The 19,041-nt window shown below is 35.7% G+C and overlaps 1 pseudogene; it reads left to right on the top strand.

Moving 5' to 3' along the window:
* LOC127651382 (prostaglandin F2 receptor negative regulator-like) overlaps positions 1–15,076 on the top strand; it is a 44,586-nt pseudogene extending 29,510 nt beyond the window's left edge.
* Positions 15,077–19,041: the final 3,965 nt, after the last annotated feature.

Raw genomic sequence — 19,041 nt, 5'->3', positions numbered from 1 at the left:
GCACTACATTTCCTTAAGAAAGCAGCATTAAACTAATTTCACAATTCATCAAAATAACATCAAAATCTCAGTATTGTCATGTGTGATTATTAAACCACAAAAGGCTGCAATTTACTTCAATTAATACATGGTCTGTTTGCACTTTAGTGTGAACGAGTGACGCAATGTAGCTGTCTCAGAGCAGTTTGCCTGCATTGTGTAAGCAAAGCGCTGCAGGTTTACACGTTTGCGCAATTCCAAAAATGTGTAACCAATACAGGACACCGTATCACAGAAAACAGGTGACAGCTTTTCACCAAATTTGTAACGAGCAACATTAAAAACAACACACACTGACACTACAGTGCACATTCAGTGATTTACCAAAATAAAAGTTCCAAGTAAATATGACAAAAATATAATACTATTGTACCAAACAATTATAATCTGCAAAAATAATAATAATAATTATCCAATGAAGTGTTCGTAATGGTAAATCTTGTTCATTGGTAAGTAATGCTGATCTTTCAATTTTTACCTAAACATTTTTTTTTTAAATATTGCTCACTCTGCCATTACCAGAAGTTTGTTCTGTTTGTTCGGTCAATGGCAGATGGATGGAGCAGTTGGAAAACTGTTTGAATACAATGTTTATTTTTGCAGTTCCATTTGGTGAGGCTAGTGGCGCAGACAAGTTGACCTACAAAATGTTTATGAACTGTATTTCTTGGTGAATTAACAAATATTTGCGATTTAGTTTTTTTTTTTATTCCTATATTTAATAAACCCTATTACACGACACTCTGGAAAATTCGAATCTGATTGGTCAATGGCACCATCCAGCAATCATATGTTGCTCTGTAACAACTGCACATCCACATTTTAGACCTTCTCATCCTGGTACTGCAAGCTGTCTTTCCTGCTTCTCAGATCACTGTGCGAAATCTACACTAAGCTATTAAAATAATTTAAACTCAAATCAATGTTTCATGTATATGTGTTTATTTATTTGGTTAGAAGCCATGTAATAAGTGGGGAAAATGTACAGTCAGCCGGTTGTTATCGCAAAATAAACCCCTTCAGGCTGATACAAACCCTGATCACCCTGTCAAGGTTTACTGTACGATAACTGGCTAAATGTACATTATCCCTTACCTAGTGTCTTGTACTATCATATTGCCATCACTGTAATGCATGACCTGTCATGTCTTATATAATTTGCTTTCATATACACTGTCGGCCAAAAGTTTGGAATAATATACAGATTTTGTTCTTATGGAAAGAAATTGGTACTTTTATTCACCAAAGTGGCCTTCAGCTGATCACAATGTATAGTCAGGGCATTAATAATGTGAAAAATTACTATTAGAATTTGAAAAAAATAATCTGAACTTTTTAAACTACTTCAAAGAGTTCTCATTAAAAAATCGTCTGTGCAGCAATAATAGCTTTGCAGATCCTTGGCATTCTAGCTGTCTTTTTGTCCAGATACTCTGGTGGCATTTCACCCCACGCTTCATGTAGCACTTGCCATATATGTGGCTGTCTTGTCGGGCACTTCTCACGCACATTATAGTCTAGCTGATCCCACAAAAGCTCAATGGGGTTAAGATCCATAACACTCTTTTCCAATTATCTGATGTCCAATGTTTGTGTTTCGTTGTCCACTCTAACATTTTCTTTTCATTTTCAAAAATGGCTTTTTCTTTGCAATTCTTCCCATAAGGAGGCACCCCTGTATCTTCTCTTCACTGTTGTTCATGAAACTGGTGTTGAGCGGGTAGAATTCAATGAAGTTCTCATATATTTCTCAAACTAGAGACTCTGATGTACTTATCCTCTTGTTTAGTTGTACATCTTTCCTTCCATATCTCTTTCTATTCTTGTTAGAGCCAGTTGACCTTTGTCTTTGAAGACTGTAGTGGACACCTTTCTATGAAATCTTCAGTTTTTTGGCAGTTTCAAGCATTGCATAGCCTTCATTCCTCAAAACAACGATTGACTGATGAGTTTTTAGAGAAAGCAGCATTTTTGACATTTTTGAACTAATACTGACCTTAAGACATGCCAGTATATTGCATACTTTGGCAACTCAAAAACAAACACAAAGACAATGTTAAGCTTCATTTAATGAACCAAATAGCTTTCAGCAGTGTTTGATATAATGGCAAGTGATTTTCTATGACCAAATTAGCAATTTAGCATGATTACTCAAGGATAAGGTGTTGGAGTGATGGCTGCTGGAAATGGGGCCTGTCTAAATTTGATAAATTACTTTTTTCAAATAGTGATTGTGCTGTTTTTTACATCAGTAATGTCCTGACTATACTTTGTGATCAGTTGAATGCCACTTTGGTGAATTAAATTAGCAATTTCCCTCCGAAACAGCAAAATCTGTATGTTTATTCCAAACTTTTGGCCAGCAGAGTATGTAAAAGCAATATTTCAGTCAGACCACAAGAAATGTATTAATGTTGGTCATTGCCATACAGCTGAAGCCATTTTCATCTTGTTTAATCAAATTTCACAAGGTCCAATATTTGATGTATCCATCGGTTCTGACACAACCAGTGTTAGCCCCTGGGAAACCACCAAGATGGAGTGTGATGTGAGTGTTACTGGCACGTCCCCTGCCACAGGCAAGTACACATCATTTTTTGTAATCAACACATGGAGAAAATAAAAGAAAACACAGATTAAGGCTATTTATGGATTGTATTACATTGCCAGTTGTAATTCTCTATTTGTGAATGGCCATTATTCTGTGTTAATCTAAACATCATAAGAGTATGTTAATATAGACATCTTTGAACTGAAAGTAAACATGTTTAAAGGTGCAGTATGTAAAAAAAAATTTTTTGCCAATGCATGAATGGCTTGTTACGCAACTTAAAAAATGAGCCCTTCCTGGACTAACTAGGTTGGCTAGTAGACTGATTTTCATGCAAAGGGAGCGGGTCGGTTTTGCAGGGAAAATCCAAAGGATGTGACGTTTATGCACGCTCCCGAGAGCCTTGCCTCAGTGCTTCTCTTCTGATATTCAACAGCGACAACAAACTGCAAAACCATGTAACGTTATCTTAGAGATGGAATCCAGTTACCAGCGCAACACCGACTCCTACACAAACTCTTGAGCAAGCCCAAAAAAAACTAAAATATTTATCTACTGGATCCCATCTGGCTAAGCAGCAACGTGATCGTGGTCGAGCAAAAACTAGAGAGAACATTGGCAGGGCATTTGATTCCTGGAGGGACATTCGTTCGGTTTTGGGGATAAAAACAGACCCTGAATTGGCGTTCTACTTATTGATCAGGTAAGCTTACATAACTGCAAAGCATGTGAAATATAGTGCCATAAGATTGTAATGTTTGCAGCTATATTGCTTCATAACTTTCAAACAATTTCAACAATCTTCTCTTTATACTAAATGTTAGGTTTGCTGATTGACAGTAACTGACATAAACAATGTTAATCTATAATTAATTATTTAGCAAGGTATACTATAATAACACGTGAAATGAATGCTAGACAATGTTCAAGTGCAAAAAGACCCATTCATTAGTGTAATGTAACTTGGTTATACAGAAAATATGTACACTCTATTATTATAAAACAATAGTGCATTGAGATATCAAAATGACAGTTGTGATGGAATTACATCAATACTGAATTGTGTCAACATATTTATAATGTACATTCTATTTTATAAACAGCTACTGTCATCATCAACCAAATTTAGCTAACAGCTATTGATAAAGCTGGCTAGCTAGTTAACGCCGACATAGGCTATCGTATAAATGCAGTCAATGTATCATGCAAAGAAAAGTGATTACTTCAAACTACAGTTTTGCATAGTCAGACCTATATCCACACATTGTTTTAGCCCTGTTTCAGCACTGGAGAGTCAAATATAATGTACAGTCTCAAAGTTTGAAGTAAAACAATCATAACTGTGTAATTTTAGTTATGCTACCTTAGCTGTCTGCATGATGCCGGTGAATCACGTTCAGACTCTTTGTATGTTACGTCATTGTTTTGGCCGATGCTCGCTCGCTTGCGTACCTATGGAGTGTGTGCTTGAGCAACAGCTAGCTGGCTGCAGTTCAATTAACGGCCACAGGTGTCATTAATAACAAGGGATTCTGAATCTTACATACTGCACCTTTAAGATGAGCACAAATACATTTTTTGTTATATGTTTAAGGGATGTGTCATTTTTTTTTTTCTATATTCAAATAAGTTTCTCGTATCCCAGCTATAAGTAAACCATTTGTAGGCTGACTTTCTAAAGTGTGTAAACATTGTGGCACTTTCAAAACATTATTCTGAGTTACTAGAAGTGTGTGTGAGAATTACATTTTTATATAGCCTCAATTTTTAATAACTCCTAGTAAGTTTGCTCAGGAAACACCTAAAACCTGTTGCATTACTCAGAGCATAAATGTTTATCAGAATTGGGTAATAAACTGCCATTTTTTTATGTTGTTACTTCCTGATTGGAATCAAGTTCACACGTGTCTGTTCTTGCCCTTTTTGCAATACAGAAGTTGAAATTAATGTTTAATGTTGGGAAAAAGTTTGCAATAGGACTGATGTCATGGGAACCTAGTCACACTGTTGTTTTTTTAACATGCACTAACATGCCATGCTGCATCGAGACGCGACACAAGCATGTCTGACGCAGGTCGTATGGTAGGGTGACCACCTTCGGGACTCTTTCAGTCCCGAAATTGGAAGCTTTGTCCCGCGTCCCACAAGTCATAAGCAGTGTCCCGCATTTCAATTTTGTCTGTATAATTTTGTATCTTTATTATTATTTCGGCATCATTTTATTTCATCGTCCTTTAATTAAAAAATCACTATTAAAAAAAAAATTAATAAGAAAACACTGAACATGCGCAGCGCAGTCTTTTTTTCTTGCCAGAGCGGGAAAACACTGGGGGAACTGCAACAGAAAAATGGGTCTATCCGAGCTCCCGAGAAGAAAAAGTGTCTTTGTTCGTATAATAAAGAATTGGAGAAAATATATACATGGTTAAAACCAGTTATACTACAGGGCTGTTGAATGCTTGATTCTGATTGGTTGAGAACGTTCTAAGGTGTGCAATTATTTTCAGGGAAACGCACGGCTAAAGTAGTTCCAGGCAGGTCTTGACCGCATTACAGTTCCATATCACTTTGCGTAGTCAACTGTAATAACGGAAAATAGGATACAATTCATAACAAGAAGTGACCGCGACAAATCCACTTCAACTTCAAGAGGAAAAGAAATGACAGACTATTTTGATTTTCCGGAAGTAAATTTTAATATTTATGGTGAACATAAACATTTTAACAACTGGGCGACCGCAGTATTGGATAGCTCAGATGAAAAAACAAATAAACGGAAGAGGACATCAAAGGCAGCCGGCAACAACAAAAGACATAAAACAATCAGCGAAGAACAGCTAGACCGACTCGAGGGCGAAAAACATGAAGAAAACTCCAAAAAAACAACAGCTTGGGCTGTCAATGTGTTTAACGTGCAGTTTAATTTTAATAAATAAATTCGTTCGAATTAACGAATGAATTATAACGTATGAATTAATAAATAAATTAAATATGACGCACATGATTTTCTGTCTCATTATTGCAACCTCCGTCTCTCTAATAACTAGGCCTACACTAATAACTGCATTAGTCTGCTGTCAGTGGCTCAAACCTCCGTTACTAACTCTAAAATTACGTTTTGGAATTAGCAACGGAGGCATGGGATTAGATGCGTAAGAAATTAGTCCTACATACAAGAGCGTTTTAATGACAAAAACTTGACAAACGTCTAGAATCACATCATCTGAACAATGTTTCGAGGTGTGGTAACTGTAGTATAAGCGGAATAATTGACTCCGGGCCGTTGAATTATTAGAAAAATAATGCACACCCGAGGTGTAACGGCCACTCCGCTTCGCGTCGTGACCGCATTACCACCCCGGGTGTGCATTATTTTTTCTAATAATTCAACGGCCCGTCGTCAATTATTCCTTACTTACAGGTGACCCTAAAAAAGGAGAGTGCAGGGTATGCTACCGAAGTTTCACGGACAGCTCTGCTGAAGCATTTCAGTGCCCCAAACATGACAGCTCTGATATCTTTGGCTTTGAGCTGTCACCAACGCGTTCGTGGAGAGGGTGTTTTCTCTGATGACCGCTGCGTGGACAGAGACAAGGAACTGAGTATCTGTGGACCTCATCAAAAGTGAACTCCTGGTGAAAGTGAACACCTACACCTGCCAGGAGTTCTACAGTTATAATGAATGAGAAGGCCCTACTCGAAGCAGCCAGATCAGACAAAAAAAATTAAATTCAAGATGCACTAAATCTGGTAAGAACGCATTTAATCTTTCTAGTCTTTAATAATGGAATTGATGTGCTTATTTGGAAATGTGCTTTTTAACGATTAGATTATTATTTTCACTTCATTATATTTACATTGAGTAGGTCTGTGCTGTTAAAATTAGTTTGTATCGTAGACCTTATGCCAAACTGAGTGACGTTCACAGCGCCGTCATTAACATTTAACATCACTGCAAAAATACATCTAATATAAAATCAATATTTATTCACCTAGTACAATAATAGTAAGTTATCTCTCCCTCGAGTCCCGCATTGTCCCGCAAAATCAGGTCTGCTGACCTGCAACAGAGCAATAGCCAGGTGGTTCACCCTATGTACACCCCTGGCTTGTTTCTTAAAAAAAAAATGTCTGACGCAGGTGTACATTGACGGTTCTTAAACAAGCCCTCATAATAAATCTCCAACTGATTGACAAATTCACTTGTGAAATGGATTGCTGTGAACTATATGTCAATGATTGACTTATGTTCAATAATATGGTAGTAAACAATACATTGTATTCTAAAGCCACTTTTAATATTGTTTTATCAATGATTAACTCTTCTGCTACAAGAATGTAATGCATTTTAATTATCTGAATATTTTTTATTATATATATAATTGTTTAATATTTAAAGATAACTATGTATAATTATTTCATCGTTATGTATTGAATTATTGTTATATGAGGGGCTTTCTCAGCAAATATTTGTATATGCGATTAATCGCAATTAATTAATCGGGACACCATGTAATTAATTCGATTAATTTTTAATCGATTGACAGCCCTATCAAAAACATCATCAAACTTTACAGGAAGAGAAAAGCGTCCCACAATATTAAGGCCCATTCACACCAAACCAATACTGCCAAAAATCAGCATAGAAGATTTGTATAAAACTATTCAAACTTAGCGCAGCATAAATATTTGTTCATTTTAGAAATATTTGCAAACATAAACGAAAGTAAACTGCGGTCATTCACATACATTAACAAATTCACAATGAATCTTACATTACACCGATCAGCCACAACATTAAAACCACCTGCCTAATATTGTGTTGGTCCCCCTCGTGCTGCCAAAACAGTGCCAACCCGCATTTCAGAATAGCATTCTGAGATTATATTCTTCTCACCACAATTGTACAGAGTGGTTATCTGAATTACCCTACACTGTAAAAAAAATCCTGTTGTTTTTACAAAAACAATTTGGCAGCTGTGGTTGCCAGAATAATTATGTAAAAAATACAGTTAAAATGTAAACCACTTTACAGAATAACCTGTACATTGTACAGTTTAAAATGGTTGTAATTTACATGCTGGCACTGTAAAAAGAAATTACATAAAAAATCTGTTAAATTTAGTTATTTAGAAATTTAGAAATTCATTAACATGCTTTCTGAAACTGTAAAAATCTGTTGTTTACTTTATAAGGTAGTAGTAACTACAGAAGGGCACATAATGACATGAAGTTCATCAGTAGTGGGTCTTCCAGGAGTATTGACAAATAAACATATAAAGACAGTGCTCAGTGTCACTCACACAAACACTAAACACCATCATGGTAACACATGTGAGATTTAAATAATGCAGTAAACATGAACTAAATTACATCAAATATAACACAGAACACCGCAGTGTACGTAACTGATATAAAAAATATGATGAAACATTACTATTCCCATAAAATAGAATTAAATGTAATGGGTCATGCAGGGAATTGTGGGAATGCCCGATTACTGTTTTTTTTACATAATCGCATGGATGGTTGTTGGTGCCAGATGGGCTGTTTATTTTTATAATTGTCACAGCGAAAAATTGTTTTTCAGATGAATAATAAGTAACACTAAAATAATTCTAAAAAGGACCTCTAAAAAGGATTTACAAAGATATGTGGCCATTGTTGGAAATCAGTTGGGTTAAGCACATTAAATTAAATGCCTTTTTGCTATTTATTCACTACAAGTCCCTCAGGCCAATTGTGTGCACTGGCATGTCAACCCATATCTCTGAGTGACCAGCTATGACCTCAGAAGCAACCGTGATCCATTCTCTGTTCTCACCCTACAGACTCCATAATCATCACTCAATCCACTGACCTTGTCCTCATCATTATTGTAATACAAGTTCCAAACACATCAGCTCAGGATGGATGCTGGATAGTGATCATGGGAAGGCATAATGATAAAACGTTCCATTTTTGACTCTAACAGTAAATTGTGCACCGTTAGATTCACATCAGTCCCTTCTTTCAACTATTGACTTTATTATGGCAAGCATCAAAATTATTGAGGGTGAACTGAGTATTTAAAAAAAGGCTTTACCCTAAATACTAAATTTAAGCATGCAACTGATCTTGCATCGTTTGTGCTATGGATGTGAATGATTTGTTTAGTAGCGGTGTGTTATGACTTCTAAGCAATTGGATTAAGACTTTTTGTTTGTTGAGCTCTAAAATTGTTTGGGAAAAAATCCCATAGACTCTGAGCATTTAAAGAACTGAGCACTCAATACGAGATCAAACATTTCTCATCAAATTATCCCGAAAACAAATGATCTGAGCTATGCTGACAATATCTTTTTAGAGCTCTTTACTGTATGTCGGTGCATTTGTTTCTATTTTTATTTCTCATTAGAGTGTTAAGCAAAAGCATCTGAGACCAAATTGATACTTAAATTAAATATAACAAAGTACTCCATGAAGTCTCCAGAGCTTTGAAAGATCTGCAACATCTAAGACTTAGTAAATGCAAATAATAAACTGTGATTTAAATATAAACCTGCTTATTCAAGTCCAAAACAGACTCTATGCAAGTAAATGTACACAGACGCCTTTGGCTACACAAGCTACATTTTGTGAAAGGCATACTTGAGTTGCATTCTCAGCGTTGCCCTTACAGTGGACTGTCCGCTTCTACATTGAGTTTTTTCATTTTCAAGTCAACAATCAAAATATTGCTGAGCAAGTAAGATACAGTCAATAAATGTATAGAAACTTGAATAATAACACATCCAGTTTAATGGCACAGACTTCTGAAGGTAATTATATTGCCCCCTTGAGTACTGAGGTTTGTTACCACCATGAGAACACAGGTTAAGCATGTTCAACTGGACCGCGTGTTGGCCAAGCGCTTGCGCTTGCGTACAAGTACTTGCGTAAAATGTGTTTCTGGCCTTAGGATACCAAAACGCATCCCATACATGGCATGGTAAAATAAATTATGACACAGACTACATTAAATACAGTTTTCTTGGCACACATGTTTAAAGGACAATTTTGTATGTTTTGTCACCACTTGATGGCCAATGCAAAACCAGTTGAGAAGCACTGATGTAATGTGAATTTTTCTCATTCTCCCTGTCTCCGTCCTCCTCGTCTCTATTTTCATTGTCTTCTCCGAGGAGGCAGTTCTGAAGGCAGACGCCGTTCAGGTCTGTGCGTGGGTTTGACAGCGGAGGGCTGTTGTACAGTCAGTCTAATTGCTAGTTTGGGACCGGCTTAGCTTTATTCTCTCTCTTGCAATTTCTGTGAAGTGGCAAAAGTCTGTTATTTTTATGGGACATGTCACATTTTCTAATTGATCTGTAGTTCTTTGAACCAGTAAAAGACTTTTGGAAGAAATGGAGCTGAAACATTTGCAGTTCGAAGAAATCTTGGCACAACCCCCATAAATGTAAAGCTATATGCTAAATGGAAAAAAGCAAAGCATATCATACACATTGTGGAGGATCCTCAAGTAAAAGCAACTCAAATGAGATTTTCATTTCTGAAAATATGTCCGGGTTTACCATTCATAACAACTGACTCTTTAGAGGCAATTTATTTTCTTTCTATTTGGGAAAATGTGCCGTTATAACATCTATTATTGAGGCAAATAAGAAATATAAATCTTTTTTATTTTATTAAGTTGAGAGAAAAAACATGAATCAATATTTTTAAGCTTTTTAAGTGAATATTCTATAATATGTTTTATAAAACAGTGTTAAAGCTCTAAATCTGTTGGTTAGCTATGAAGTAAACTAATCTGTTTTGCTTCATTTGAATTCTATATTAATTCAAAAATATAACACATTAAAGCATCACAAATGGTCTACAGATATCCTGATGCATATTTCTTGGTAGGGCTGGGCAAAAAGGATATCTTGATATTTTTCAGCCTATTTATGATATTCAATATCTTTAATTATGTATTTGCTCAGAATTTTTTTTTTTTAAATCATGGAAACCAGGATTTCACATCAGCCATTTGTTGGCAAGTACATTTAAACTATTTAATCCATGAAGTACAAATATTGTTAAAAATAAGAATTATATTTAATCATTTTCAATTATATGCACCAATGTAAAATAATACATAGAAGCCTAATAAACAGCATTATTTGCATACATAGATTTTTGTGATTAAACATGGTGTGCAAAAACTGCAACTTCACTCATGTTTTTTTAATATATATATATATATATATATATATATATATTACAATAAATATATTCATTATTTTATTATTATGTATATAACAGGATATTGTTACTATATAACATAACAATATAGAATTATAATTTGTTTTACACATTAGTAAAATATTTCAATCATATTTACTTTCATTTTGGCAAAAAACTGAAAGTGCAGAGTGAATTTGACAGTTTACAATGTTCCTCGTTTCAAATCAGGTGAAACGAAGTCATCTCCATTTCAGTTACACAATGTTGCGTTTTTACACGTACGTAGCAGTTACAAATGTTTGGAATTGTGCAAATGTGTGAACGTGTATCATTTTGCTTTTACAGTGCACGTGACTTGCTCTGAGACTGTATCCTGAGCCCTGTTCCTTTTCTCATAACAATTATTAAACATCTTTGTCTTTTCATCATATTTTTTTTCCACCAATTGAAAATACAATTAAGGGACTCTTCTTTGGGTTTTGCCTAAAAAAAAACTCTTAACCATAGTAAAATCACTGTAACCCACACCTGCTTATGGCTAACAGTGATACATACAGTATTACCAAACACTCAGTCTAATGCATTTTTACCATAATTTTATGGTCTCTTCCATTAGAAGACGTAGCGTATGAGATGAAGTGGTTTCTGAGTCGATTGAGGGGTTCGAACAGCCCCGTGCTGCTAGCCAGTATGGATCGCTGGGGTGTTGTGCGCAAAATGCCACGCAATGACAGCAGTGACTGTAGCCTGGAGCGTCTTGGACACCAAACTTTCACCCTGAATGTCCACAGCACCCAGGACAGCGATTCCGGCGAGTATCACTGTGCTGCCACACCATGGATACGATCAACCGTCACAGGGGCCTGGAGTAAAGCGCCAGAGGTGACCTCAAAGAGAGTCTTCCTGAACGTGAAGTTTGCATGTGAGTACACTGAGGAAATTTTCTGATGACTAACTTACAATTGCAACATTTATCAAGCCTGAAGTTATTCCAGTTCCACAAGATTTTATTATTAGTGGGAAGCTGCCAATGCAATGTTTGACACTTGTTCCCACGATAGTATTATGTTAAGTCCAATTTGTCAATGCATGTTGGAACTTGCAAGTGTAAAAATTTAGACGGCTTGTGCATTTGCTTATTAAAGGAATGATTCACTCAGAACTTTAAATACTTTAATTATTTGCTCAACCTCAAGTTGTTAAAAATCCTGTTTGACATTTTTTTCTTCAGTGAAAGGCAGAAGGAGAATATTTCAAGTATGTTCACGCTACTCTTTTTCCATACAGCAAAATACATTTACCAGGTCCAAAAAAGACCAAAAACACCATAAAAAGAAGTCCATGAAGTATGATTTAATAAAAGTAGTATGACTTTTGAGCACTATATTCCTTGTCTTCTGAAGCCATGCAAAAGCAAATGGAAAAAGGAATGTAATGATTTTGATTCATTACACCTTAACGGAACCATTATTGATTCTTTTAGTACTTTTGAGTAGGTGCAATTCTTATTGGATATTCAACCCTTAGAAAATTATATGATCATTTCATATTTAACAGAACTGATTCTTGCAAAAGGTATGTTTATGCAGACCTTTTATGAAGATATGTTATTCATTAATGTAAAAAAAGACACTAATTACAACAAAACTAATTATGTGAATCTTTTACTACACTGTCAAATAAACAACCAGTCAGTAATTACTCTGAAAATAATTCCTTGCAGTTCAGTAAGTGTTTTTGATTCACTAAAAGAATAGGCTGGTAAAAGCCGTTAGTTTGGTAGGAAACACTGTATGTTTTGGTATACATTCAAAAGACTCATAAGAATCATTTGTTCCGTAATCGGACTACACTGGTTCCGCTGTATTTCTCATAGTAAGAGTCAGTTGTTCGGGAATCTAACACTTTAACTAAATCAGAAGTCATGAAAATCATTTGGTCTTTTGGATTTTTTTACGAAATATATATATTTTTTAAATCTTATTCAGAAACATTTTTCTATGTTCCCAACCCTATGAATTAAATCAGAAAGCTATGATGGAGGGGAGCACTGACCAACGTGATGTGAACATTCCACTTAAGAAAGAATGCCAAGCGTGTTTCAAAATAACATGAGGGTATCACAAAAATTTTAACAGAATTTAATTTTTTGGGTGAACTATTCTGATGTCCATAAACTTTGTGTGTATGTGCCATATGTTTGGTCTCCTTTTAGTGTGGGACTGCTATGAAGCTGCCTTTGCTGTACGGGATCTGTGCTTCAGTGACTGTGGGTGTCGTTTCCCTCATCCTGGGTCTGATCTGTGCTCACTGCTGCTGTAAAAACACTACACCTACACCACGCTCTCGCAACAAACTCATGGAGTTGGAGATGGATTGACATGCACAGTTCAAAATAGCTTCCCCCTTACCAAATGGACACCATGGTGACAATTCAACAAACAACCGAAGCTTCGGAGATGAAGTACCGTGACTTTTTACGCACGGCCGGAAGGGGCGACCGTAGGAAATGGGAGCTACACTCTCAGAGGAAATATCTACTGTAAATGAAGCAACTGCCTGGGCGACATTACAGACTTATTGCACTAAACATATTGTTCTATCAGCAGGAACATGTTATTTTTTGGATTAATGGAAGTTTCTTCAATGTCACTACAGTACAAAAAAGAAAGAAGTATTTTATGAGATACCTATCAAGTTTTCTCAAAATTGAACGATTGTTTTACACTACATCAATGCTCCAAAGAGCCTATCTGCTTTCACATCAGGGTTAAAAACACACTAGTTTATAATTTTAGACAGACGGATGCAAGTTATAAAGTTTAAAGATAGTACTTTATAACACGATTCTTCTAAGTATGGTGCTACTCTCCTTTCGTAAGACATTTGGAAGAGCAGAAGCTGTGTAGAATGTGAGTGAAATTAGCAAATTTTTTGTCCTTGATTTTGTGACACAATGTTAATGCATCAGACTTTATGCACTGTTTGGTCTTGTTCTCCTACAAATCTTGATCAAAACCGGTCTAAACTGACCATGTAATTGAATGAAAGATTGAGTGAATGGCTGACTGGTTAATTGCCATGGTTAAGGTAATAAAATGTTGACTTGTAGGCAAAAAAACACTCTTTGTAAATGGGCCAACACATTGCAAGCCCCCCATTGAGCATACTTAACGTGCATGCTATAGCATTACTGTATTGGTAACAAACTTCAGTACTAAAGGGGGCAATAGAGTTTTCTTCAAATGTCTGTGCCATTAAACAGTATGTATTTCTATTCAGGTAGCTAGCTGTGAAAATATCAGCAATTTATATATTGACTAAGTTTAACTAACTTAAATTTCTTTGCATGCAAGCTCTTAACTATTCAGTTGGCTAGATATAGAGAGCAAAATAGTGTCTGCCTTCTTGGTTCGGTGTGTATTTTTCCCATTCATTTTTTCCATAGGGATTTCAAAAAATCGTTCTAAGCCATGAACCAAACCAACCAGCTCTGGGGTGAATCACAACATGACAAAATTTGATTTGAAGCAAAAAAGTATTTGAAAATCAGACGAAAGTTCAAGGGACAAGACTGTACACTTAACATCTTTAACAAAGGAATGAACTACAATTCCATGAAGCATTATGAATGATGTAATATAATTTAAAAGAGAAAAATGTAAAACTATTGATTTAAAGTTGTTCATTGCAAATTATTCATATATATATACATAGTTTGAGACTGTTGGGAGAGTGAATCGATTGCATCATTCACAGTGTGTCAATTTTTGCATAGCTCTTTTTGATTGCTTTGTTAGCTGCTATTCTCTTATTGGTGGATTGTTTCCCTTCAGGATAATGGGAAGTGTATTTATTCACCAGAAATTCCACTAATAAACACATTGTTAAAAATAAAATTTAAATAATGTGGACTGATTGCTCCAACAGAAGCATATAACGTCGGTTTTATCATTTATTGAAGTTGTTAAAAATCCATTTACCTATTGAAAAAAATGATGGGATTTTTCAAAAAAAAATCCCCACTTCATTCAAAAATACTTTTCCAGTGATCACCAATGACTGGAAAAGTAATGGAAAAGTGTTGAAATTTCATTGGTCAAAAAGGGTGGGAACCAAGCATTTGCATTCATGTACTTGCGCGTTGACTATGTTTTGGCTCATTTACTGCAATTGAGTTCAGGGTTTGGTTAGTATGGACTTGTGCCTTGGGCCTGCTTCTAAAGGCTTGCTCAGCAATTTGTACCTCCTCCATCACAAAAGAATTAGAGCTGAAACTTAATGCCATGCACTCGGATCAGGAGACCTCCCCACCCCCCCCCCCCACCCCCCACACACACACACACACACACACACGCACACACACTACACCGGAACAAACACTCTTGGCTAACAGTACTGGAAGACAAGAACAACAAAGCCCTTGTCACGTGAAAGAGCTCTGATAGTAGAGATTTACAGTGTTCACAAGGCAGCATGGCACTGCAAAAAAAAAAAATCTGAGTATAAATATCTAAACGTTTCAACCTGGTCCCATTGAATCACGTTAAGGAAAGTAAATAAAGCTGTATTTCTGCAAAATAATTTTTGCATGGCTCATCGTATGTATGGCTTGGTTTCCTGGTGAAATTAACACTAGAGGCGCTACAACAACAATTACTTTTATTCACTTTCCCACAAATCAGAAGTAAAACATCAGATTATCAGTTAATAAACACTTACTTTTTGCTTTGTTCATCACGCTATGCTATCATATGACATCTAAACACTTTTACAATAGTGCATGACTTGTAAGGCAATACACTTTTCACAAGCTTGTTTGAGTGCAATCAAATTACGCAGTAGCTCAACTGATAGTGTTAAACTTGCGATGCATGCTCTTCAGGACTCGTACCCCCGCTCCTTTGCAAGTCGACACATAAGCTGAAAGTGTCATAGAAGCACCCAAAATGAAGTGATTGCTTCAGCACTTGTTTTTTGTTTGCTTTCTCTGACACAATCGGCTAGGTTTAGGGTTGGGAGGTTGTTTTTTTCATTATTATTTATTTAAAACTCAATAGAGCATTAACCTTAAAAAAAAACTCATCCATTTTGGGAAACATTGAACTCCCTTTTAGCGCCACACAGTAGACATTTCACCTCAGCACTGCCGTGATGTGTCTTAGGAGCCACGTAATATAATTTTGCAAAAATGTCAACACAGTCATGCAATTTTCATGAGATCAGGCTGAAATGTCTTTAAAGGTCCACTCAGTAATTGTTTTGCTAATTGCTCGAATTTTAAAAGGGAAGAAACTAAATTTCACAAAATTTTAATAGATGTATTGTATGCTTTAAACAAACAAAAATGTTTCCCATATGCGTTCTTGGATAGTGTTTTGCAGATGTATACTAGAGCTATTTCTTGATAAATCTGGTTTTAGATGTGTGTGAGAGATAGCAGACAGAAAAGGCATTCATTTACAATAGATGCATATGTAGTTGCTATGGTTTCATGTTATTTTTATTATTTTTATTTGTTTTCTATTTAGAACATATTTTTTGACATACAGTGGGGTCCATAAGTCTGAGCCCACTAGTGGAAAATGTACATGAATTTCAGTATTCTGACATTTTTTTATCATGTTGCGTCACTGCATCATTATGTTTCTGTTTTCAGCTGTTCCTAAAACTTAAAAGGTGTAAATTAATTTCAATCCAGATTTTCAATGTGGGCTTTTGGGACCCCAATGTAGGTTTTTTTTTTTTAACAGCACATTAAAATGTTTACCATGTTGTTGTTTTTTTCCATGTTTCAATAAGGTTTTTTTAAGATCTCTTCAGATCTCAAAGGAAATTACAGTAAAATGTTTTCTGTGACGTTTCATTAACCTGTTTTTTGTCATCCTTTTTCTTCTCGTTGGGAAATCGTTGCTGTCTTCTGCTATAATTGCTGTTGATTGGCTGTGTGCGATTGGAAAGACGTTTGTTGTTTGTGACAGGAAGTTTTTGCTCGCTCTGTTTCAGCATGCTCGACTTTTCTTTTCTCTTTCTTGTATTTCTTTTTTTAGCTACAGTCTGCCAGTGTTCTTGAAGTCAATCAAACCTCGCTATTTGTCACTATCAGTTACATGTATTATTATGTTTATTAGTTATGTGCTTGAGGCAGGGAACACAACATGAAAATATGTTAAAAATACTTTAGTTGTATCATGGTACAGTGATGGTATCAGTTGGTGATACCATACTCTGATATATACAGCATATATATATGTATATACAGTTGAAGTCAGAGGTTTACATACACCTTAGCCAAATACATTTAAACTCAGTTTTTCACAATTCCTGACATTTAATCGTAGAAAACTTTCCCTGTCTTAGGTCAGTTAGGATCACTACTTCATTTTAAGAATGTGAAATGTCAGGATAATAGTAGAGATAACGATTTATTTCAGCTTTTATTTCTTTCATCACATTCCCAGTGGATCAGAAGTTTACATACACTTTGTTAATATTTGGTAGCATTCCCTTTACATTTTTGAACTTAGGTCAAACGTTTTGCGTAGCCTTCCACAAGTTTCTCACAAAAAGTTGCTGGAATTTTGGCCCATTCCTCCAGACAGAACTGGTGTAACTGAGTCAGATTTGTAGGCCTCCTTGCTCTTTGTTGTCCTTAAGCCATTTTGCCACAACTTTAAAGGTATGCTTGGGGTCATTGTCCATTGGAAGACCCTTTGACCGAGCTTTAACATCCTGGCTGATGTCTTGAGATGTTGCTTCAATATATCCACATGATTTTCCTTCCTCATGATGCCATCTATTTTGTGAAGTGCACCAGTCCCTCCTGCAGCAAAGCACCTCCACAACATGATACTGCCACCACCATGCTTCACGGTTCGGATGGTGTTCTTCGGCTTGCAAGCCTTTTTCCTCCAAACATAATGATGGTCATTATGGCCAAACAGGTACATTTCTGTTTCATTAGACCAAAGGACAAGTTATTTGCACTTGCAAACGGTAGTCTGGATTTTTAATGGCAGTTTTTGAGTAGTGGCTTCTTCCTTGCTGAGCAGCCTTTCAGGTTATGTAGATATAGGACTCATTTTACTGTGGATGTAGATACTTGTCTACCTGTTTCCTCCAGCATCTTCACAAGGCCCTTTGCCGTTGTTCTGGTATTGTTTCGCACTTTTACATCAAACTACTTTCATCTCTAGGAGACAGAATGTGTCACCTTCCTGAGCAGTTTGATTGCTGCGTGGTCCCATGGTGTTTATACTTGCGTACTATTTTTTGTATGGATGAACGTGGGACCTTCAGGAATTTGGAAACTGCTCCGATGAACCAGACTTGTGGAGGTCCATATTTATTTTCTGAGGTCTTGACTAATTCCTTTTTGATTTTTCCATGATGTCAAGCAAAGAGGCAATTAAGGTAGGCCTTAAAATACATCCACAGGTACACCTCCAATTCAGTAAACCTCTTATCAGAAGCTAATTGTCTAAAAGCTTGACATCAACAATTGTTGAAAAAATTACCCATGTCATGCACAAAATAGATGTCCTAAACGACTTGCCCAAAACTAGTCTGCTAATATTAAATCTGTGGAGTGATTAAAAAATTTGTATGAATGACTTAGGTTAAGTGTATGTAAACATCTGACTTCAACTGTGCGTGCATGTGTTTATATCATGGCACTGTATGATTGCCATATTCAGATACCATTTGCACATTTATTGTTGTGTTTACAAGACAAGTTTGCCTCAAGTTGGGGTGGCAAAGCTCATTTTTTAGGTGGCAGCTGCCACCCTGTCCCATCTGGCCCCAACCCTACACATTTAAATTACATTTGACACTCCTAGGTCCTTTTAGAAAATTATTTTATTGTACCAACACAAACATATGTATGAATGTGTGGGAAAGCATGTCTGGGTCATATTTCACTCTAAAATATATATGTTTGCATAAATATGAAAGAGTATAATAAATTATATTTCTCAGTGGTGATTTTCATGACTTACAGTGATTTTTACAGTTTTTAAAAAAAGTTGCACAACAAATGCCACCATATTACAATTTAAGTAATTAATATATATATATATATATATATATATATATATATATATATATATATATATTAAAGTAATGGATAAAAGATTTGTAATGTGAAATGTGGGTGCTTGATCGTCATAAAAATGATGACCGAATGGAAAATCATTTATTTGTATAAAAATTGGGTTAATTTTCTTCATGCAAAATTTTAGATT

Source organism: Xyrauchen texanus, chromosome 11 (assembly GCF_025860055.1).
Source record: "Xyrauchen texanus isolate HMW12.3.18 chromosome 11, RBS_HiC_50CHRs, whole genome shotgun sequence".
NCBI lineage: Eukaryota > Metazoa > Chordata > Actinopteri > Cypriniformes > Catostomidae > Xyrauchen > Xyrauchen texanus.
Note: the sequence above shows the minus strand (reverse complement) of the source record. Positions and strands in the feature narration are given on the sequence as shown.